The sequence below is a fragment of the Amblyraja radiata genome, chromosome 24 (genome assembly GCF_010909765.2).
Source record: "Amblyraja radiata isolate CabotCenter1 chromosome 24, sAmbRad1.1.pri, whole genome shotgun sequence".
NCBI classification, from domain to species: Eukaryota; Metazoa; Chordata; class Chondrichthyes; order Rajiformes; family Rajidae; genus Amblyraja; species Amblyraja radiata.
Window position 1 is genome coordinate 17,209,998 of NC_045979.1, and position 23,893 is coordinate 17,233,890.

General features: G+C 43.2%; 1 protein-coding gene across 3 annotated transcripts in view; it reads right to left on the reverse strand.

Moving 5' to 3' along the window:
- The window catches only part of grm4 (glutamate metabotropic receptor 4), an 844,630-nt gene extending 835,102 nt beyond the window's left edge, over positions 1 to 9,528 (reverse strand). For 2 of the 3 annotated variants that reach the window (XM_033042492.1, XM_033042494.1), the window contains exon 1: positions 8,821 to 9,528. The gene's annotated coding sequence lies outside the window, so the exon portion shown is untranslated. Of the gene's footprint in view, positions 1 to 8,081; positions 8,165 to 8,820 lie in introns of those variants that run through there. The other variant, XM_033042493.1, reaches the window with a different exon arrangement.
- Between the last annotated feature and the right edge of the window lie 14,365 nt (positions 9,529 to 23,893).

Consider the following 23,893-nt stretch of genomic DNA (forward strand, 5'->3'; position numbering starts at 1 on the left):
TCGTCTTGTGTATAAAAGGGTGGTCATATGTTCTTGTTAAAATATCTACAATTCAAATTACTTCAAGGAACTAAAGCCTTCAGAATATCCTTGGGTCAGGAAGACAGGTCTTTTGACACAAGTTGCTACCTTCAATTCACAATACGCTCTGATAATTAGAAAATGTCACCTAAAGATTTGCTATTTCGTACAACATTTTATTTTTACTAGTTAAAAATTCACAAATGCAGTCACTGGAACACAGGAAACATTTACACGAGGTAACGTCTGCTTATTTAAACCCCAATAAATCACATTAGTCAATAACAATAAGGAAAAATTGCCCCTCAGTCACCAACTGGTTCAAATACAGTAAACCTTCATGTGAGACCATGGTGGGAATAGTGTCCATTATTGCCAATCGTCTGCAATAACCAAGCAAGGGATTATCATTGTTTAAGTAGTCAAAATAAGGAATTGTAGGTGCTGGTTAATATACAAAAAGACAAAGTGCTGGAGCAACTCAGCGGGTCAGGCAGCATCGCTGGAGGAAACAGACAAGTTGACATTGAGTCGAGACCCTCGTCAGCCTCTCTCGGCCTGGAACTGGGGACGGAGGAGAGACGAGGATGGAGTCATTGGTTGCGTCCCGCAGGCGACCAGAGTTCAAGTGAGGGTCGGTAATGGCAGGCACAGTCTGGGCAGAGGGTGGCATCAACAGCCAGCCTGAAGCAACCAGGGTGGCATCGGCAGGTCCATCAGCTATAACCAAAATCCATTAAAAAGATGTCAAATGAAGGCTTATCGTAGGACATTCAATGGAACTAAATGTTGGGAGGCGTCTTAAACCTGCAATAGATATTTTTAATCCACTTGGTGAAGGTGTCCATGGGCTAATATCTCTCCCAGGGGGTTCAATGTTTGGATAAATGAAGTATTCACTTTAAGTAAGCAATCGGCAAGAGCTTGAATTTACTTTAGACTTCAGGGTATTGCATTAAGATAACCAATAAAATGAAATAGTTTGTCCAAGAGTTTACTCAATTGCCTTGCGGGTCAGGAAGCAATTTTACTGGAGTAATCCGTTTATAGAAATGTAAAAAAATAGCACAGTGTTTAAAAAGTTGGCTGAACGCAAAGTACTCTGGGATGCACACTTTTCTGGGCATCTACAAGATCAATTGGAAATTCAGCTCCTTGTTCTCCAGGCATAAGTCTCAAACTAACCATCACAGTTTAGACTTCAGAGCTACAGTGCGGAAACAGGCCCTTTGGCCCAACGAGTCCATGCCAACCATCGATCACCCCATGCTTTAAAACTATACTGCACAATAGAGACAATCTTTACCAAAGCCAACTAACCTACAAATCTGTAGGTCTCTGGAGTGTGGCAGGAAACCAGAGCACCCGGAGAAAACCAATGCAATCACGGGGAGAACATACAAACTCCATGCAGACAGCACCCGTAGTCAGCATCGAACATGGGTCTCTGGCACTACAAGACAGCAACTCTGTCACACCTCTGTGCCACCCTAACCTCTTAACTCATTTGCAGAATCTCTTCATTAGGTGGTAACACCATACTGTAGCTGGAAGTGTTGGCTTTGTGGCTGTATGTCCTTTTAATAACTGGATGCAAAGAAAACAGCTACAGGGTACATGTAGGAAACAAAACATTTGCAACTCGCCTGTAGTGACAGAGGCCGATATGACACAGAAATCTAACATTATTCCGAAAACTTCACAACTGAATTTATTGTTAAGAGACTTTCATGAACAACATTGTAAGACACAACGATGTTTAATGCCAAATGAATGACAAGGAGCAATTTCTGTCTTGAGAAATTATCTTGTCAGGAGACGGTGACAGCTTATTTTTTATTGAACATTTAGTTTAGAGATGCAGCATGGAAACAGGCCTTTCATCCCGCCGAGTCCACGCAGACCAGCGATCACTATCCTACACACTAGAGACAATTTACAATTTTAACCAAAGCCAATTAACCTATAAACCCGTACATCTTTGGAATGTGGGAGGAAACCAGAGCACCACATGGCCACAGAAGGAATATACAAATAGCACCCCTCATCAGGGTCAAAGTTGGGTCTCTGGAGCTTTAAAGCAGCAACTCTACCGCTGCACCGCGGCGCTGCCCCTTTTAAAAACCCCACAATGAAGTTAAAATGCAATAGGAAAGAGGAAGTAAAGAGTATATTTAAATAACCATAAACCAAATAAAATGTTGTTGATTGTATTTAAAAAAAGCTTCAAATAGTATGTAGTTCATTGCATTAAAAGCCTCATTAGATTAACTGCAGATAAACGCCGCACTATATCATTTGCTTCTCTTCTGGCTCGGCGAACAATCCTGCTCAGGTGGACGGAACCTACCCCGCCCACTCATACTCAATGGCTGGCAGGTATTATGTCCTGCCTAAAGCTCGAGAAAATCAGGTACTCACTTCAACATTCAAATGGAAGGTTTCAGAGAGCGTGAGGACCTTTTTTTAAATGCATTCCAGACTTTGTAAATGCTTGATCATCAAGCACAGTTTAACAGCTTAACAGTCTACCCATTCATTTATCGTGGATTATTGTTGTGACAGGCTGATATTTGCATATGCTCACTGGCAGTGACTGGGGAGGGGTTATTTTTGGTATCTCATTTTTCTTTTATTGTTGTTGTCTTGTTATATGTTAGCATAAGTTGTTCTTTATTTATTCTTTTCGTACATTCTGTCTGTAACAAATAGACTTTGCACTTTGTTATGTCCTGAAAACTAAATTTAAAAGATTTTGATTTTTTTTTTTTTTTTTTTTTTAAAAAAAGCCTCATTTTAGGCTTCAGATTTTATTATCTCTCATGCCTACCCAAATATACAACAATAATAATAATGGATGGAATTTATATAGCGCCTTTCTAATACTCAAGGCGCTTTACATCGCATTATTCATTCACTCCTCAGTCACACTCGGTGGTGGTGAGCTACTTCTGTAGCCACAGCTGCCCTGGGGCAGACTGACGGAAGCGTGGCTGCCAATCTGCGCCTACGGCCCCTCTGACCACCACCAATCACTCACACACATTCACACACAGGCAAAGGTGGGTGAAGTGTCTTGCCCAAGGACACAACGACAGTATGCACTCCAAGCGGGATTCGAACCAGCTACCTTCCGGTTGCCAGCCGAACACTTAGCCCATTGCGCCAAACTTTGAGATTATGATCCCCTCATAATTTTCTCACATCTCACTCGATTTGTTCCTGAAAAGTCACTGTATTCAGTGCAGCAACTGTTTTTACTACTTAAAGCATCCAAATCTTCCAGCAGTGCAGATGGGCAAGACTTGGTGCAGAAACATCTTCAGTTTTGAACCATTATAACAATTAAGCGATTAACCCACAAACAATTTGCAGGATGACTACTAAAACTGGTGGGATAAACTGTACAAATGTGGCCAAGTTCAGAACATGGATAGGCGACTCTTTAGGTCCTGATCCAGCACTCATCTATTGCATCTGCTGCTCTAGGTGTCAGCTGCTCTACATCGGTGAGACCAAGCGTAGGCTTGGCGATCGTTCGCCCAACACCTTCACCCGGTTCGCAATAACCAACCTGATCTCCTGGTGGCTCAGCACTTCAACACCCCCTCCCATTCTGAATCAGACCTTTCTGTCGTGTGCCTCCTCCATGGCCAGAGTGAGGCCTGCCGTAAATTGGAGGAGCAGCGCCTCATATTTCGCTTGGGCAGTTTACACCCCAGCGGTATGAACATTGGCTTCTCCAATATCAGGTAGTCCCCGCTTTCTCCTTCTTTCCCCTCCCCAGCTCTCCCACAGCCCACTGTCTCTGCCTCTTCCTTTCTTCTTCCCACCCCTCCCACATCAGTCTGAAGGGTCTCGACCCGAAATGTCGCCTATTTCCTTCGCTCCATAGATGTTGCCTCACCCGCTGAGTTTCTCGAGCATTTTTGTCCACCTTCGATTTTCCAGCATCTGCAGTTTCTTCTTAAAAATACTCCAGCACTCTTGTCTTTTGTAAACCAGCATCTGGAGTTCCTTGTGTCTAGCATCTCCCAGGAGCCTGGTTTATGAAAGCAAGTCTTGTTTATGAAAGCAGGAAAAGAGATGTGTGTTGGTCTCTCTACGTGAAACGTCAGGAAGAAAGGTCTTGACCTGAAACATCACCTATTCCTTCTCACCAGAGATGCTGCCTGTCCTGCTGAGTTACTTCAGCTTTTTGTGTCTATCTTCAGAAGAGAGATAGTTTTATACAGAAGGTAATCCAAGATGGGAATCTGGAAATAATCAGCCTGATACCCTGACGTACTGCATGAAATGCAGATTAAACCAGAAACCCATTCAGGATTCAATTCTGTTTCGCCATTCAGCAAAATTATGGCTGATCAGACATGTCAGTAAATCCTGATACCCAAACTGTAACCAAATCTTTATTCACCTGATCTTTATAGAGATCTCACTCGCCTTTCTAGAGGTGAAAATGGAAGGATAGTCAACATTATTAAAAATCAAAGGAAAATTATACAGACATTATTTAATCCTAAAATGGCAGAGTAAAGAATTTCCATGGGCTTTTTACATTTTGTCAAGAGAATTGTAGAGAAATCCTCTAACATTCTCCAACAGTGAAAAGATTAGATTGCCTTTATCAATATTTTACAAACATAAGCTGCCAGAGGGCACGTCGATACATAAAAGGCCTGTAAACCTATACTTCTGCGTTAGCCTCAGCCCTTAGATTTTCCCACTTTTTTGAAAATTTAATGAACATTTCTTTTTTTGCAAGAATATATATTTGCAAATAAAGCAGTCTGGGAGTTCCATTAGGCTGTATTATTGTTCAGAGAACAAGGCAGCACAATATGAAGCCAACATGCCAGGTTTTAATCCCCTTTGCCTTCACATGATCCATTTCTCTCCATTCCTTTCATATCCATGTGCCCATCCAAAAGCCTCTTAAATGCCATCATAATATATGCCTTCATTTGCCGAGCCCTGCAGCACATTCCAGGCACCCAGCACCCTCTAAGAAAACTTACCCTGCACATCTCCTGTAATTTTTTGCGTGAGAAATTTTTCCGGTCTCGAGGCTCTGACAATTTTCCATCTCAATTTTATAGACAGTAATTTTGCGTGGTCTCCACTCAGCCTCCGGAGAAAATGATAAGTTTGTCTGACCTCTATAACTATTGAAGCATTCGAAAATGCTGGCTAATAATGTCGGTTCGCGATACATAAAATACAAACAATGTATGGAAATTCAAGCGGAATTAAACTTCATGGAGTCAGAGAGTGAACAGCGTGGAACAGTCCCTTCAGCCCCACTCGTACATGCTGATCAAGTTGCTTCCCACTTGCCTGTGTCTGGTTCACACCCTTCCTATCAGTGTACCTGTCCAAGTGTGAATTAAATGTCATAATTGTAGCCACCTCTTCCACTATCTCCGACTATGAAAATGTTGCCTCCTGGGTCCCCTTTAAATCTTTTCCTTCTCAACTTAAACCTATACCCTCTATATCATGACTTGACTACCCTTGGGAATAGACTGACTATTCATTTTATCTTGTCATTATTTGATATGGATAGGAAAGGTTTATAGCGATATAGTCCAAATGACACTAGCCTAGATAAGATATATTGGTCAGCACGAACGAATCGGGCCACTTGTCTTTATATCCTGCCATACGGTCAACCACCCACCCCCCCCCGGAAAAATTAGACCCAACCCATCCAGCCTCCCGTGTACCTTAAATAAGCCCAAAATATATATATACACACGCGCTATATCCACGTCAATTTTTGCACCCTATCTAGCTCAATGACTTTCCCCCCCAAAGTTATTTCGAAGGATCTTGACCAAAATGTAACCCATTCACGTTCCAGAGGCTGCGTGACCCGTCGAGTTATTCCAGCACCTTGTGTTCGACACTATCCCAACATCTGCAGTACCTTTCCCTCTCTCTATCAACAAGTTGGTATTGGCACTAAAACTACAAAGTCTACGCTTTGATTCTGCAATCGTCTCCCGATTCATAAAAAAACAGGTAATAGACGCGAGTTAGTTGAAAACTGCCTTCAAAGCTTGATTTTAGATAAAGCAATGTTCAAAGGCTACTCACAAATCACAAAAGCCATCTGGCCAAACCCATTTATTTACAATTTAACACAATTAGTAGATTGAATTGTGAAGAGTCGTGACCCTGGTAAATCAATCGCCATGCCTCGCGGCTACTGGACTGCGTGTTGAACAAGTTGTGAAATATTCACACCTTTTTCTGATAACCCAACCCCCTTAACTATGTTTTCCTCTCCACAGAAGCTGCCCGCCCTGTTGAGCGTTTTCCAGTATGTTGTCTCAATTTTACATCTCACTGCACCGGGGGGGGGGGGGGGGGGTGGTGGTATGGTTCAATAAGATAAACATGAGTAAATTAGAAGTCTTCCCTCCAGTGGGTAGTTTGTGACGCGGCGCTACCCGCAAACGCATACTGCATAAAAAGTCTTAAAACTCAACAGATGCTTATATCTGTGCCACACTGCCGGCGAAGTGGTTGATATAAATATGTTCATTACTGTCAACCTCCATTTTGCTTTTAAGTGAATGACTCGCCTCGTGCACATTCTTATAACAAGACGCTTGCAGCTACTTAATATTAAGTCCACAAGCAAATAGATATGGCGTTTTAAGAACGTAGTGTCATTATCTTACTGATAATCTGGCAACACTTTGCAAATAGCAACTTCGCAAAGATAAATACCATATCGTGGGCCGCTTGCAACCCAGCGGTATGAATATTGATTTCTCCACCTTCAAGTAACCCTTGCTTTCCCTCCACCCTCGTTCTCCGACTAGTTTAATTATCCTTCTGATTAATGTTACTGATTAATGTCACCTTCCCCTACTAACAATTAACATTTCCTTATCATCATCTGCTTTGAACTGTCGCACCTTACCCATCCATATCGCTAGTCTCCCTCTCCCCGAGTCTGAATAAGGGTCTTGACCCGAAACATCACCCATTCCTCCTCTCTAGAGATGCTGCCTGTCCCGCTGAGTTACTCCAGTATTGTGTCTATCTTCGATGTAAACTAGCATCTGCAGTCTCTTCCTATATATACACACACCATGTCTCAATTGGATATTGCCGTTTGATCCTCAAATTGATCCAGGACGGAAGGGGTTAATGCCCGCTTGGGTGAAGTGATAAAGGCTTCTATAATAAATCTATCCGAAAGAACGTTCATAAGTAGATTATTCTGACCCGCGTTGCAAATTGCTGTCAGGGGCAGCCAGGAAATTCCAATCATTATTAGATTATAAACACAGTAAAACCTTGTCCCCCCCCCCTCCTCCCCCTCTCCCTTTTGCACGCCCGCCTCCAACCAAAGAGCATATCTGAAGGAATAATTAGAACTGTTTAAAATGTCCAGACCAACTCCCATTTCGTGCGTGACATCCTGCACGGTGCGCGCTTTGCGAAACAGAGCAAGCAAGCACAAGGGGGTAATTCGGCACCCTGTTACACACCCGCTGCCCCGCAACCCGAGGTAGCGCTGATCACCTTCTGACCAGACCAACATCTCGCCGAATTCTCCTCAAGTGGAGAAAGGCGTTTTCTTTAAGCCTGCTTTCAGATCTTCAATATTTAATCGCGATGCAGAGAAATATCGAGTAGCTATCACGCAAGATAAATCAATGCCAATGCTTTTGAAAATAAAAGTCACATTTAAACAAGGCAGCGATTCCCAAAACCATACAGACTGCATGGATTGCCTTTGCTTTCTTAGTTACGCGGTTCCTTAATTCCACCACAACCTCATTTGCTTCCGTTTCCCCCAGTCTTTTAATTGTTGTTGACATGTCCACATCTGTATCAATACCATTAGACACCCGAATGCAATTCTAGGAATCGGCTTTATATACAAATATATAAATATATATATAGAACACGTCGACTTCTTTATAGCAGTTTGCATTATGGATTTCCATCAGTTTAAAAACTTAACCAATCATTTTTTATTCCGGCTTGACATGGTGCGCGCGAATCATTTGAACATTGCTTCTTAAATCGTGACAAACCTCGGGAGCACGGCCGCCAGGAGCGCGTATTAATCAGAGGAAAAGCAAAAGAGCTTTCCGAAATTGCCTTCCTGAAACTCCAGGCTACGACGGATCTTTCCCACCGTAGTCTAAAGTTCTGTCCGCGTTCCTTCCATGCACGGCAGCGAAGGGTTTAACCAACGCATCCGTCATTTCAGCACCTTGGTCAGATCCTACCCATGCGCCGCCTGTTAGTTTCAAGACCGCCCGCCCTGTGTAATTCATGGGGTCTCCTTCATTTTCGCAGCCGCTACACTTGGGCTAGTATGTGTTATTAATTAAATATGAGGTTAAGCAATGTCCACCCTTGCTGGAAATGCAATCCCGGGAGCTTCTATACACTGCAGATCCATACTAATTCTAATATAAACTGGGTTTTTTTTTTTAAACTTAAAAAAAAATCCAATAATTCTCCGCATTCCCGCCATTAGCCACCAAACCAAGGAATCCCCCTTCGGAAAACTGTCATATTTGCCGTGAGGGGTACGAGATACGCGGATTTCTCCAGGGAAGCGAGTGGCGCTGCGTTTGGAACTTTCTTTGCGGTTAAATATCACCCATTTGCAACCTCCCTTCTCCAATAGTTTGTGCATAGTGATGGATACAGAGCTCCCACCGATTGCTTAGCAAACTAGAGCCCGCTACAAGCTGGGAACTCAGATCTCCGAAGATTGCGGGATTTTTTTTTAAATCAGGAGATAGGTAAATATATTCCTACCTTGAGTCGCGATAGTGTGCCCGAGGTTGCTAAATACGGCGATTGTAGCAGCGTACCCAATTCGTCTGTTGTACTGGGTCCGGGTACAGCTATTTTTTCCTCTCTCGCATTCACACACACACGCAAACTCCAGTGTTCGTCTCTGATAATCTCCTGGCTGTTATTGCTCGAAGCAAGAAACCGCGGGCTCGCCCACGATGTTGGCACGATTCACAGTCTAAGTAGGCTGGAAAGTACCCATGGATAAAAACCAGCACATCTCCCAGGGCCGTTTAGCGCCTTGCCATCCCTCCACGCCAGCGATTCAGGTGGAGAAACGGAGCTTAACGGTATAAATACCCGACGCAACACGACACGTCTTGTAATGAATGCCTTCGGCGCCCAGAGTCACTGCAAGAATCACCAGATACCGGGGAACGCCAGGCGGTGAGATCCCAGCATTTCCCACTTTAGCGTTTCCACTCGCCACGACCACAGTACAGTACAGTCCCCTTAAGGTGATCGAATCCCTTCAACTTAGCATAGCAAAAAAGATTCTCGTATTACCCAAAACCACAACAACAAAAACGTTTTTTTCATGGACAGAGAATCGCGATTTAAAAAATCGATCTGGTTCTGCAGCAAATCAGCTGCTTTCGGAATGAAATTTTACAACTGGATTCTGCTCTTTAGATCCAGACGTTCATTTAAACCGAGCCTAAGTCTTGATTGGTGACCACAATCACACAGGCGTTTTAAAGGAGCATCATACGTGTTTCTGCAAACAAATCGCCGTCCCATCGCCGTTTGGAATCGCATATGGAAATCTTGGAGCACGCCTTACTGCCCGTCGACTTAAAACTAAAGCGTTATCTTTGTAGGCGTCGTCTGACATCTGTGGCGTGCAGTTTGTATCAGATGCAGTATCGGTTTTTGCACTCTGGTGCCTGCCAATGTAATCTCAGTTCATTCCTGAACCACCTGGGATTTGGTTGTACTGGGCTGGTTTAAAAATCTATCGCCATAGTAACAAGTACCCACAATAAATCTCACTAAAAAACCCACTAAACTTGTTTCCAACCAAGCATACGTCGTAATGAATGCTGCAAGTGTATGTAGATCTCATTAAAAACAAAAGCCAGCCGCAAACCCAACATGTCGTCTGCTTTTGAATGCCACGGTCCAATGTTAATTGAGGAGGTGAATAAAATATTTATTTCTCATTTTGCAAGTTGGAGCGATCCAACTTGAGCAGAAGTTCACAAAGTGCTGGAGTGACTCAGCGGGTCAGGCAGCGTCTCTAGAGAACATGGGAGGTGACATTTCGGATGGGGACCGTTCTTCAGACTTACGTGAAGAGAAGTTGACGCGATTCAACCACGAGGCTCGGGTGGGGCCGGATTTGTGCTGAACATGATTAAAATAATAAAGAATAGGAGCGTCTAAACTTCACACGTCAAATAGACCCCGGTCGCATTAAGCCCCTGCCCCACTTAGGAAACCTGAACGGAAACCCTTTGGAGACTTTGCGCCCCACCCAATGTTTCCGTGCGGTTCCCGGAGGTTGCAGGTGGTTTCCGGAGGTTGCAGGTAGTGGAAGCAGGTAGGGAGACTGACAAAAACCTCCGGGAACCGCACGGAAACCTTGGGTGGGGCACAAAGTCTCCAGAGGTTTCCGTTCGGGTTTCCTAAGTGGGACAGGGGCTAGGTCTCTGCACCCCTTCAGTATATTCAATCGGCGGCACAGTGGCGCAGTAGTAGAGTTGCTGCTTGACACAATCCAGAGATCGGGGTTCGACCCTGACTACGGGTGAAGTCTCGACAGAGTCTGTACATTCTCGCTGTGACTGCGTGGGCTTTCTCTGGGTACTCGGGTTTTCTGCCACTTGTAGGTTAATTGGCTTTAAATCGTTCCCAGTGTATAGGATAGTGTTAGTGTGCGGATTCGGTGGGCTGAAGGTCCTGTTTCCGCGCAGCACCAAACCTGATCAGCGCAACTTTAGATTGAATGTTCAGTTGGACATTGTAAGCGGAGAACAGACTTTAATTCACCCGAAAACAGAGATTTATTCTGCGAAAGTATAATTGGTCATCCAGCAATCTTATTCTCCTGCTGAGGGAAAGGGGCGAATCGTTTTTCTGGTTGCCTACCTCCATACAAAGGTACAGACCTGAACTGAAGCATAGAAAGATGGGTTCCGACCCGAAACGTCCACAGATGCTGCCTGACCCGTGAAATTACTCCAGCACATTGTCCCTATCTTTATAAACAATACTGCTTCCTTGCTTCCACTAGAGGAATCTCTCCTTCCTTTAAACATTTCAATGAATGGGAATGTTGTGGCCGCGGTAAAAAAAAAAAAAGCCTTACATCTGGCTTTATAGATAAATAAACAACGCGTTCAAGGAAGGGTCTTCATTTGTTTAAACCGTACACTTACCCACACAATTCGTCCGCGTGTTCAACACAGGACACGCCGTCTGCCCATTCCCTTCACAGCCGCTGACTCGTCTGACCCGCTAAGTTCCGCTAGCATTTTCTCTTGCTCTAGATTGCAACACCTTCAGTTTCTTGTGTATCGGACAATGATCTCGCATATTGTCCAATTTGCATTCTCTACGTTTAAATAATTTAAATCAGATGGGAGGAAAGAGGCAGGAGAAAAACAATATTATTAAATCTACCTTAACATTAACCGAGGCAGAGAATTTGATTGAAATCAGACATTATCCGAATTAAGTTAAATGATTGCCGATATTGGCATCAGCGACTCCCTGGAGCAGCCCACTACGCTCCGATTAACACGCGCCCAAGCACGATGTTAAAGGATAATTACTACAACTGATTTAGATAGTTAACCTCCAAGTGACAAGTCCAATTAATCCACCTGTAACTAATTTAATATCGACTCGATCTCTAAAGGCCAGGCTGTTTGTCAACACGCAACGCCAAACAGATAAGCAGACCCGTGTTTGTTTTTTTCTATCGTAGAACAGGTTTGCACAATTGTGAGGCAAATCATCCCAGCATGATATTGCATTGTTCATAAATTCATAAAAGTTTGCAACTGGATGCTGCATCTGTTTGGAACGCGGCGGCGAGAGTGGCGCTCTGTTTTGCGGATTGAGGCGCCGTCTAGCGCTCACATCTGCCTCAGCTATCGATTACTGGGTTTGTTACAAGACTCTGATCAGGCGGATAGTCTCCCCGTGCGAATCTATATATCCCCGAGCGTCAAATAAACATCTCCAGCACGTCAAATAATACTCCTGCATTATCTAGCCACGGCAGTTACTACTCACCCAAACCTGGTTTAAAACGCACAAGAGTCTCGACCCGAAATGTCACCCATTCCTTCTCTCCAAAGATGCTGCCTGTCCCGCTGAGTTACTCCAGCATTTTGTGTTTATCTTCGGTGTAAACCAGCATTTGTAGTTCCCTCCTACACTTTTATAGTCAGTGCAGTTGTCTGGAGAAACACAGGTAGGGCGAATATGATGGTCGTTATCCCAATTTTTTTTCCACAATGAAAAAGTGCAGATTATTTGAAGCAAAGACACAAAGTGCTGGAGTAACTCAGCGGGTCAGCAGCATCTGTCTGGAGTAACTCAGCGGGTCAGGCAGCATCTGTGGAGAACATGGGTAGGTGACGTTCAGGTGTGGTCCCTGTTTCAGACTGGTTGTGGTGGAATGGGGGAGGAAAGCTGGAAGAGAGGTAGATGGCAGTAGATGGGGTTGGAAAAGGTCTATGGAAACATAGAAAATAGGTGCAGGAGTAGGCCATTCGGCCCTTCAAGCCAGCACAGCCATTCAATATGATCATGGCTGATTATCCAAAATCAGTGCTCACTTTCTGCTTTTTCCCAATGTCCCTTGATTCTGCTAGCCTTAAGAGCTAAATCTCTCTCACTGTCTCACCTGGAAGGGTTCCTGGGGCCCATGGATGGAAGAGAAGTGTAGGGACAGGTGTTACATCTCCAGTAGTGTCTGGGGAGGGTTTAGGTTGGGAATGAAGGGATGAACAAGATGAGCAGTTTCGTTTAGAGATATAACGTGGAAACAAGACCTTCGGCCCATCAAGTCTGCACCAACCAGTGATCCCTGTACTAGCATGACCCTACACCACTAGTGACAATTTACAATCTTTATCAAAGCCAATTAACCGACAAACCTGTACGTCTTTGGAGTGTGGGAGGAAACCAAAGCACCCAGGGAAAATTCACGTGATCACGGGGAGAACATGCAAACTCCGTACAGACAGTACCCATGGTCAGGATCGAACCTGGTTCTCTAGCGCTGTGAGGCAGCAACTCTACCACTGTGCGGCCTGAGTTGAGGAGGGAGTGGTCTCTGTGGAAAACAGAGAGGAATGAGGACAGGTATGGCTGGTGTTGTGATCATGTTGAAGATGTCGGAGAATAATGTATTGAACACAGAGGCTGATGGGGTGAAAGGTGAGGGTCAGGGGCACTCTATCCCTGGGAAGTGCAGAACTGTGGTTCACAGAAAAAACACGGGTAGGGCTCCAACCACAACAGTAGATGGGAAGCCATTTTTACCAAAGAAAGATGATATCATGAACTGCTTCACCTGTTGAGCAGGTCCCTTCTTTGAGCAGCACTGTGGTGCAGCTATTTGATCTGCTGCCTGACAACGCCAGAGACCCAGGTTCGTTCCTGACATCGGATGCTGTCTGTGTAGAGTCTGCATGTTCTCACTGAGACAGTTTGGGTTTCCTCCAGGTTCTACAGTTTCCTCCCATATCCCAAAGGCATGCGCGTTTGTTGGTTAATTGGTCTCTGTAAATTGTGCCTAAGCATAAGGTCATAAGGAATAGTAGTAGAATTAGGCCATTCGGTACATCAAGTCTACTCTGCCATTCAATCATGGCTGATCTATCTCTCCCTCCTAACCCCATTCTCCTACCTTCTCCCCATAACCTCTGACACCTGTACTAATCAGGAATCTATCTATTTCTGCCTTAAAAATATCCACTGAAGGCCTCCACAGCCTTCCAGCAAAGAATTCCACAGATTAACCACCAAATAAATATCTCCATCTCCTTCCAAAGCGAATGTCCTTCAATTCTGAGGCTATTACCTCTAGTCCTCAACTCTCCCATTAGTGGAAACATCTTCTCCACATCCACTCTATCCAAACCTTTCACCATTCTGTATGATTCAATAAGGTCCCCCCTCATTCTTCTAAACTCCAGCGAATACAGGCCCAGTGCCAACAAACACTCATCGTAGGTTAACCAACTCAGTCTTGGGATCATTCTTGTAAGCCTCCTCTGGACTCTCTCCAGAGCCAGCACATCATTCCTCAGATATGGTGCCCAAAATTGCTCACAATATTCCAAATGCAGCCTTACCAGCGCCTTATAAAGCCTCAACATTACATCCCTGTTTTTGTATACAAGCCCTCGTGAAATAAATGCTAGTATTGAGATTGTTATTTTTACTAACAATTCGACTTGCAGATTAACTTTTTGGGAATCCTGTACCAGCTCTCCCAAGACCCTTTGCACCTACGATTTCTGGATTCTCACCCCATTTAGAAACTAGTCTAAATAGCGCTTTATTTGTCTATACCGCTTTATTCCGACTACTAAAATGCATGACTCCACACTTTGCTACATTATATTACATCTGCCACTTCTCTGCCTACTCTCCCAACTTTTCCAAGTCCTTCTGCAGAGATCCTGCTTTCTCTACACTACCTGCCCCTCCACCTATTTTCGTATCGTCCGCAAACTTTGCCACAAAGCCTTTAATCCCCTTGTTGTGTTGGGATTAATGGGGAATGTGTAGGGAGTGAATATGAAAGTGGGATAAGACAGAACTAGTGTCTTAAGAAGGGTTCTGATGCTGCTTGACCTACTGACTTACTCCAGCATTTTGTGACTATCTTCGGTATAAACCAGCATCCTTCATACACATAGAACTAGTGTGAACAGGTGACCACATTTGGCCCATATCTTTCTAAACCTTTCCTGATAATGTACCTGTCTAAATGCCTTTTATATGTTGTGATAGTTTGTAAATTAATTAGTATTAGGTTACCACCTTTAAAACAATATTTAAACAAAGTAATTGACAACCTGTTTATACTGATTAAGTTTTTATTTCTGATTATGCAGTAGAAAATTGAAACATAACTTTAGGTTTGGAAGCTAGCAGGGTGTCTATCCTAATTTGCACTTGAAATTCTGATTTTGCTTAAAATGGAATCACTGCATCACAAGTCCTCTAGCATATTAAGCTGTGGGCGTTATCTATAAATACAGGGGTGCAGAGTCACTGAAGAAAGAAAGGCACATATTGGCCATTAATTTATAGCAAGGAATAGATCTCCAAGCTACAAATCACCATGTGTTGTTTGCTGATTTGCACCTCTCCAATATTTCCTTTGTGAATGTGACATTTCACACTTAAGCTCCCTGTGACTTCAGGAAGTTGCTATATTTGTATATTCATTGTTTTCAAACTTGCTGCAATTAATTGTAATAACTAATAGTTCAAATACATTTTAAACGCTATAAGTAACTGCATATGATTGGCAAAACTCTTTTGCCCACAAAATATACAAAGATACCAATTTTTCAGCTTTAGACATAGTGTGAAAACAGGCCCTTCGGCCCACTGAGTCCGTGCCGACCAGCGATCACCCCTTACACAAGCACTACCCTGCACACTGGTGACAATTTACAATTTTTACCGAAGCCAATTAACCTACCAACCTGTACGTCTTTGGAGTGTGGGAGGAAACCGGAGAACCCAGAGAAAACCCACGTGATCACAGAGAGAACGTACAAACTCCAGAAACAGCACCCGAAGTCAGGACTGAACCCAGGTCTCTGGCACTGAAAGGCAGCAACTCAAATGGTGTGCCACTGTTCAGCTGCTAAATAATTTCAGGAAATTCTAGAAATGGCATTTTTATTTTGTTGTTTACTTCCTCCCCACAATCCCCCACCACTTCTCTCACATATTAAATCTTTTTACCCTATTTATTGCTGCACTGATTTGAATTTACCTAGATCTTTGAATTTACCTAGCATATTTCAACTCTCTTTTGAGATCAACCTTAGTTTATTTCTTAGTTTTAAATCTCATTGATTAAGGAGATATGGTTCATCTCATTATATCATGACATTACCAAAATCTCAAATACCATGTTGTCCTCATCTGTTTGATTACCAGCTTAACTATATAAACAAGGCAATAGATGCACAAGATGTTCCAGTTCAGCAGACTCGGTCTCCCTCTCCCTGAAGACCAGGCGTGGCGGAAGTTCCTGGAGGACCGCTGCAGAATCAGGGGACCCGTCTGGAGGGGGGGCTCTGAAGCTTGTCTCCTGCTCGCCCCCGAAGACTGGGAAGCGGAGGGTGGAGAGAGTCAACGACTTTCGTCAGAGGGTGGTGAATCTGTGGAATTCTTTGCCACAGAAGGCTGTGGAGGCCAAGTCAATGGGTATTTCTAAGGCAGTGATAGATAGATTATTGATTAGTACAGGTGTCAGAGGTTATGGGGAGAAGGCAGGAGAATGGGGTTAGGAGGGAGAGATAGATCAGCCATGATTGAATGGCGGAGTACACTTGATGGTCTGAATGGCCCAACGCTACTTCGATCACTTATGACGACGGCGGATGCTGGACAAAGGGTCGGTAAGGAGAACCGAGAGTCTTACCTTCTGCGCCCTCAAGGTCAGCTGTGGGAGGCATCCCCCCCCCCCCCAGGGGCATGAAGGCTGAAGGAAGCTGGGCGAGGAGAGGGACAATGGTTCGCCAGACGATCCGGACGGAAGCGACGGCTACAACGGGCCTTTATGGCCAACTCCAGCTGGGAATGTGAAAATGGTGCCAAAATCCTGGCGACTCTTGCACATGGACTCAGTGGGTTGTTTCTATGCATTTGGTACTTAATTGGAGATTGTACTTATGTATGGCAATAATCTTACTGATCCGTATGCAAAAAAAAGTGTTTCACTGTACCTCGATACAAGGAATAACTTAGGTATTTGCTTTTAGTAATAGATTTCTGACAGCAAAGATAATGGTAAAGAATCATTTTGTGCCAGATTTTATGGTCATCATTGCGCATATATAAAGCAAAATAATAATGATTTCTAAAGTATGTGGAATATCCTGATATGAGCTCACATCTGCTGTCAATTTAAAGGAATCCCATGTATCTTTCAACAATAATTCAACCAAATTGGATATGTATCCTACACTAATTAACTTCTTGGAATTCTTATGCCTACCATACCAGGAAGTTAAATTATCGCTATAAATCTATGTAATAGCAGAGTTCAAAATAAAAGTTGGAATTTACAAATACAAGGTAAAAGCTGATACATAAACACTAAAAGAAACACTTATTTTATTATTGTGATACATACTATATTTTAAAATCAGTCACAGGAATGTTACTCCATTTGTTAAAAAAAAGTAGAATTTTATAACTTCAGTATCCAAGACTGCAAGAAATTGCAGAGTTGTAGATGCAGCACAGACCTTCATGCAAACAAATCTCCCTTCCATCGCACTTGACGCTGTCTCAACAACGCCACCAGCATAATCAAGGACCAGTCTCGCCCCGGTCACTCACTCTTCTCCCCTCTCTCATCAGGCAGGAGGCACATAAGTGCGAAAACCTATACCTCCAGATTCAGGGCCAGTTTCTTCCCAGCTGTAATCAGGCAACTGAACCGTCCTCTCGCCAGCCAGTGTGTGTGGTCCTAATCTACCATCTACCTCAATGGAGACCTTCGAACTATCTTTAATAGGACTTTATCTTGCATTCAATGTTGTAGTCTTTATCTGGGAAATGTGTACGGCTTGATTGTAATCATGTATAGTCTTTTTGCTGACTGGATTGCATGTAACAAACAGCTTTTCACTGTATCTTGGTACACGCTACAATAATAAACTAAACTAAACACAATCAAGTCAAACTCAAGTACAATATGCAGAGCAAAGGGCAGGGTACAAAATATAGTTGTGGACTAAAAACAGACAATTGATGGATAAATTGCATGTTTATTACGATTTCTTGCAACAGACTACATAAAGGAAAGGGCTTGAATAAGCATGTTCTTGTTGAGTAGCACATACCTGAAACATTACTGTATTTGAACATTGAGCCTTCAATCAATATACTTGTTGACACGCTGCAAACTCTTCAACTAAGGGTGGAACATTGGCACAGCTGGTAGAACCCTGGGTATGATCCTGACCTCGGGTGCTGTCTGTGCGGAGTTTGCACGTTCTCCTCTGGGTTGAGTTTCCGCCAGTTTCCTCCCACATCCTAAAGACTGTGGGATTGTAGGTTCTCTGAAAATTGCTCCTAGTGTGTAGGGAGTGGATGCAAAAGAGGGATAACATAGAACTAGTGCAAATGGGTGATTGATGGTCGGCATGGCCTTTTTCCATGCTGTATCTCTAAAAAAAAGTCAATTCAGAGATGCTGACCAATTTTTAGATGGATTTTAATTCAACGAGTTGTTAAAATAATAAATGTTATTACACAAAGAGGCACAACGGAGAAAGAAATGTTTGTCATAATGACAAAACTCAAGCACAATTTGGTATTCTGCAGCAGTTATGAAGCATATTCATAGTAGCACTCTCTTCAACACTCTACAGAAGCATTCTTGATTCATAATTGACATAGAAAGTAAAATTACTCAGATACAAAAATGTGGACTTTGATTTAGTTGAAACAATGGTTTCAGTTCAAATTCTGAAATGAACACGTAAAATATAAGTCATCATCAGAAGATATAAAGCATCAAGATACTTGGTGCTTTATTTTGCGAGTCTAATTTATTAAATTTACTAAAAAGCGCTATTGCATTTCTGTATGACCAATGAGGAGGTTATTTCAGTACAGTTATAACAAAGACCATAGAACAGTACAGCACAGGAACAGGCCTTCCAGCCCACAATATCAGTGCTGAACATGATGATGTCAAATGAATCACCTCTGCCTGTAGGTAATCCATATTGCTCCATTCACTGCATATCCATGTGCACATCCAAATGCCTCTTAATTACGACTGTCATATCTGTCTGTACCTCCACTCTCCATGTAAAAAAACATCCCCTACACATCTCTGAATTTTGACCCTCTCACATTTCCACCTTTGACATTTCCACCCTGGGAGAAAAGGGTTCTGATTATCTACCCTATCAAAATCTCTCATAATTTTATAAACTTCATTCAGATCTCCCCTCAACCTCTGGTGTTCCAGAGAAAACAATCAAAGTTTGACCAACGTCTCCTTATAACGCAGGCAGCATTCTAGTAAACCTCTCCAAAGCCTCCACATTCTTCATAAGTTCCAGCAGCAGAATGAGGCCATTCAGCCCATCAAGTCTACTCCGCCATTCAATCATGGCTGATCTATCTTTCCCTCTCAACCACATTCTCCTGCCTTCGCCCCATAACCCTTGACAACCATACTAATCAATTCTTACATACCTTACTTTCATTCTTCCTGTAATGGGGTGACTAGAACTCCACATAGTTGTCAGTGTCCACAATCCAACATTCTTCTTTTATAGCCTGGAGCTCTCAGTGAAGTAGGCAACCGAATCATGCTGGAGCCTAGTAACATTTCACAACTTGCAACTGCAGGTACATCTGTATTCATCTAAGAGTGAATGCTGCATAATCCATTTAAATATAATACAAATTATATGCAGTTGAAAGTAATATGACCCGCCCACCAAAACGTAATGCAAGGTTCCAATTTTACTTTTAATCTCAAAGTAAGCAGATACGTCATCCGTAATACTAATGAAAGGGAGAAAAAAAAAGAAGCAGCGTGAAGGATATTTGAAATGAAAAGACATAAAGTGCTGGAGAAAGTCAGCAGGTCAGGCAGCACCTCTGAAGAAAATGGATAGGTAACATTTCAGATGGAGACCCTTCTTCAGACTGGTCTTCAGACTGGTCTGAAGAAGGGTCTTGATCCGAAAGGTCAGTCTGAAGAAGGGCTGTGATCCAAAACATAATCGTTCCATGTTCTTCAGGGATGATGCCTGACCTGCTGAGTTACTCCAGCACTGTATCCTTTTTGCATATTAACCAGCATCTGCATTTCTTTGTTTCTACATTTTGACTAATACCCTGCAAAATCTCCTCAAGGTATGCCTGCTTTGAAGAAGTTCTGCCCAAGTCTGAAGAAGCGTCTCGACCCAACATGTTACCTAGCCATGTTCTCCAGGGATGCTGCAACTTTCCCACACCGACCAACATGTCCTGAGTACATTAGTCCCATCTACCTGCGTTTGGCCCATATCCCTCTAAACCTGTCATATCCATGTATCTGTCTAATTGTTTAAATGTGTCCTTTGGTGTATTAACCAGTATCTGCAGTTCCTTGATTCAAATGTTTATATTATGTTAATTGGAAGACTGTTGAACAGTAAAATGTGCACATCATACATCTGATGACACATTACAAGGTAGGATGAAAGTAAATGATTGGTAAAAGCTATGCAATGGAAACTCGACTGTGACACTGTGGATTAGTCAGAAAGATTTTGTTGAAGATTATACCACCTGGGGGATTTAATCAATTATGAACTGAGAATTTCTAGTATCTAATACCATGAACAAATCTACATCTGTTGCAGTGCAGTCTAATGCATTTCTAAACATGATGCATTAGTATAGGAAGGAACAGCAGATGCTGCTTTACACCAAAGATAGAACAAAATGCCTGAGTAACTCAGCGGGTAAGGCAGCATCTCTGGAGGAAAGGAATAGGTGCCGTTTCGGGTCGAGACCCTTGTTCAGACCTGAAGATGGGTCTTGACCCGAAACGTCACCTATTCTTTTTCTCCAGAGATGCTGCCTGACCTGCTGAGTTACTCCAGCATTTGTGTCTATCTATGATGCATTAGTGTTCGTTATGCCCCTGTCCCACTTGGGAAACCTGAACGGAAACCTCTGGAGACTTTGCGTCCCACCCAAGGTTTCCGTGCAGTTCCCGGAGGTTGCAGGTGGTTGCCGGAGGTTGCAGGTAGTGGAAGCAGGTAGGGAGACTGACAAAACCTCCGGGAACCGCACGGAAACCTTGGGTGGGGCACAAAGTCTCCAGAGGTTTCCTAAGTGGGACAGGGGCATTAGCGTATTTATGCAAACACTTGTGGTGTGACATGCAAAGGGTTAGAAAGTCAACTGGACATCACATTGCAAATGGGGTGTGATCAACACTATAACATGGCACAGCAGTGATTATGATCGGGTGAGGGTATTTTACTCCTGGGTGTGATCGGGTGAGAGTATTAACACGGGGGGGGGGGGGGGGGGGCCGGCAGGGGCCTGGGGCTTACCTGGATCGGGAACTTCTCCAGTAGATTCAACGTGCGGGCGGACCGTGCTTTAGACGACGCCAAAACATGGTGGTGCCTGCATGTGTAAATATGCAAAAAGAATTTCAGTGCAGTTGCACATATGACAAATAAAGCACAATTGAACCATAGACTTGTGACGAGAGGTTTGCAGAGACTTGGGAAAGATTTAAGCGAAGTATTTAATGGGGCTGTTTACAGTGAGTGGGAAAAGATGCTTTCCAGTTTTAAGAACAAATTGGATATAACAGAAATTATATAAAATATTTCACATGAAGTATGATGGAGGTTAATGGGACTCTCTACATGAAAGAGCGAAGTACTTTAAAAATCACTCGAATGAGTACTTGATGTGCTTTAAAACATGTTTTGCACCAGAAGCATTGCAGCCATTTTAAATTGGCTGATATTTTTCAGCTGTTAAACATTCAAAGGGCCAAACAGACACTTCTGTGCCATGAGGTTCTATATTTCCATTAAAAAATTCCACAAAATATATTTTGCATTCATAATTAAACATTAATTTAACATTCTTAATAAAATTTAATTTCTAACCTACTTACTGACAACATCAAGTTATGCCTTTAATACATCAGAAAACATAAAATAAATATGAATAACAATATAGTGAATAATCTTTGTCGGAAGGAACTGCAGATCCTGGTTTATACTGACGATATACACAAAATGCTGGAGTAGCTCAGCGGGTCAGGCAGCATTATCTGGGGAAAAGGAATAGGTGGCTTTTCGGGTCTGAACCCTTCTTCAGACTGATAGAGATGGTCGGGGGAATTGGAGGTAATGTAAGTAAAGGCCAGAAGAAAACGGGGCCAACAGCAGTTGACCACAGGAAGGGCGTAGTCAATAATGGCACATTGGTGGCTGGGGAGGATGTGTTGATGACAGGGACACAAGGATGCGAGCAGTGGAACCAGTAGGACCATTATAGTGGGGTCATGGGGGAGGGAATGCAGGTGTTACTTGAAATTAGAGATTTAAATTAATTAAAAATAGAAATTAGAGTATAATATAGTTATAGTTGTCCAGTCTTTCTAGATGCATGTTAATATCAGAGAACACAGAGCTTGGCCAGCTATATTAATTATATTTAATTTCAGGGATCACAGTTCAATAAATAAACAAAGCGCACAAGAACATTCAAATGTGATTGGAATGCACTACCTATCCCGTGAGTCTGTTCCACTAATAAATTAGATTAAAACTATTCTGCCATCAATTCCACATAACCTCCTGTACACCACATCGCTTAAGAGAGCTCTGTCAACCAAAGTTATCAATCTTGTATCTAGAATTAACAATAGGCCAAGCAGAAACACAATTTTCAACACACATCTGCGTGTTAAAGATTTACTAAAAATCACTTGAGACAGGCTTGGCTCGGATTATAATACCTTGTCACAGATTCCCAGCCAGCTGATACAGTTTCCCAAATAAGGCGACACAGTGGCGCAGTTGGTAGAGCTGCTGCCCGGGTTGGATCCTGACCTTGCGTGCTGTCTATGTGGAGTTTGCACGTTCTCCCTGTGAGCGTGTGGGTTTCCTCAGGGTGATCCAATTTGAAAGACATGTGGGTGTGTAGGTTAATTGGTCTCTGTAAAAATAAAATGCCCCTGGTTTGCAGGTAGTGGATGAGAAAGTGGGATAACAGAGAACTAGGTGATCGATGGTCGGCATGCACTCGGTGGGCTGAAGGGGCTGTTTCCATGCTGCACCTTAAACGAAAACAATATTTTTAGTTTAGTTTAGTTTAGATACAGCATAAAAACAAGCCCATCTGGCCCACCAGAAGTCCACATCAAACATTGATCACCCATACATTAGTTCCATGTTAACACAATTTCGTATCCTATGAACTCGGGACAATTAACAGAAGCCGATTAACCTACAAGCGTGCATGTCTTTGGGATGTGGGATAAATCCATCTGCCAAACTAGTTTAAACCCTCACCAAAGCATGAAAAAGGCCCCTGCCTCCACTCAAGTACCAACCATCCTATTGTTACAGGTTGCAAATAAAGACTCAAAGTGCTGGAGCAACTACTCAGCCGGTGAGGCAGCATCCCTAAAGAAGGGTCTCGACCCGAAACGTCGCCCATTCCATTTCTCCAGAGATGTTGCCTCACCCGCCGAGTTACTCCAGCATTTTGTGTCTACCTTTGACTTAAACCAGCATCTGCAGTTCTTTCCTACACAGGTCAGGCAACAATATCCCTGGAGAACATGGACAGGCAATGTTTTGGGTTAGGACCCTTCTTCAGACTCTGGTATAGGTTGCTCCTGGCCCAGAAACTATTCCAGTGCCTCATAAATCCCTGGGATGATCTCCCTGCACTACCTTTCCAGCCACACATCTTTCAACCTTCTATTATTGATGTTTTTTGGCATATGGCACTAGATGATCACAAGATTATAAATGTTGGGTCCTCGCTGAGCCATACAACACAGAAACAGACCCTTCACCCAACTCATCTAAGCCAAATAAGATGGCCCATTTAAGCTAGTCCCATTTACCTTTGACTGATTCAAAGGAATTCCCATTTCCCCCCTCCCACCCTAGTCGCCCGACCAGTTGCACGGTTTGCATCCTTGTATCCCTCTTGTATCACACCTTTGCCAGCCAACAATGGGCCATTATGGGCTCCACTCTTCCTGAGGAGATCTGTTGCCTTAATTGATTTGTTTTGGCTTTTTTTCGCCTCCAGT